Raw genomic sequence first — 772 nt, forward strand, 5'->3', positions numbered from 1 at the left:
AAATTATACATGAAAGCCTTCCTCCCTCTAGAAATCAGGAAAATCTAGGAAGAAGGGCCTCAAAAAGCAAAGGGGCAAATCAGCAAATTTCTTAATTTTTATATAGAATGGTAAAAATGAAGAAAAGGTGCCCTGATTACTAGAGAAGTGCTATTTCTGTTGCTTTAAACATTCTCACACATTGCTCTCAGGCTCAATCGCACCCACTTACAGCGCCTCCGTATTTGTTTGAGATGTTGTAGGCAGTACTGCCGTTGGATGCTTCTGTCGGTGCTGCAGTTGCTAATAATAGTAGGTGAGCAGAAGAGAAAAGCTTGGCCCCACTCCTGCTGCGCCTCTTGAAGTGCATCTAATTCCATATGTGCTGAAATAAGCAGAAATTGCCCATTTCTAATGTCAATGCTGCTCTTTGGGCAAAAGCGCACAGTGCCGAGAACGCTGAGAAGCTAGGCTTAGAGAACTTTTAGGAACCTTCGTGAGGGAGGGTTTCCAAGCAGCGTATTCCATTCCGAGCTCCGCCTTTGTTGGGTGCCCTGAGGGCCTTTTGAATACTGGAGGACGGAGCTCTGAGGTAGGATGAGTGAGCAGCATGTATTCTCTGGTGGGCGTAAACTGATGAATATGGAAAAGGATGGAAAGAAAGCTTCTGCAGGATGCTTCAACCACGGGAGAATGCAGACACAAGATCCGAAGAGATTAAAAAACAAAGATAAGGTGTAAGGATGCCTTTTCTTTTTAAGTTTATTTTTGTATGCACAGCTAAGCAGTGCAG

The sequence above is a fragment of the Octodon degus genome, unplaced genomic scaffold (genome assembly GCF_000260255.1).
Source record: "Octodon degus isolate 3935 unplaced genomic scaffold, OctDeg1.0 scaffold00001, whole genome shotgun sequence".
NCBI classification, from domain to species: Eukaryota; Metazoa; Chordata; class Mammalia; order Rodentia; family Octodontidae; genus Octodon; species Octodon degus.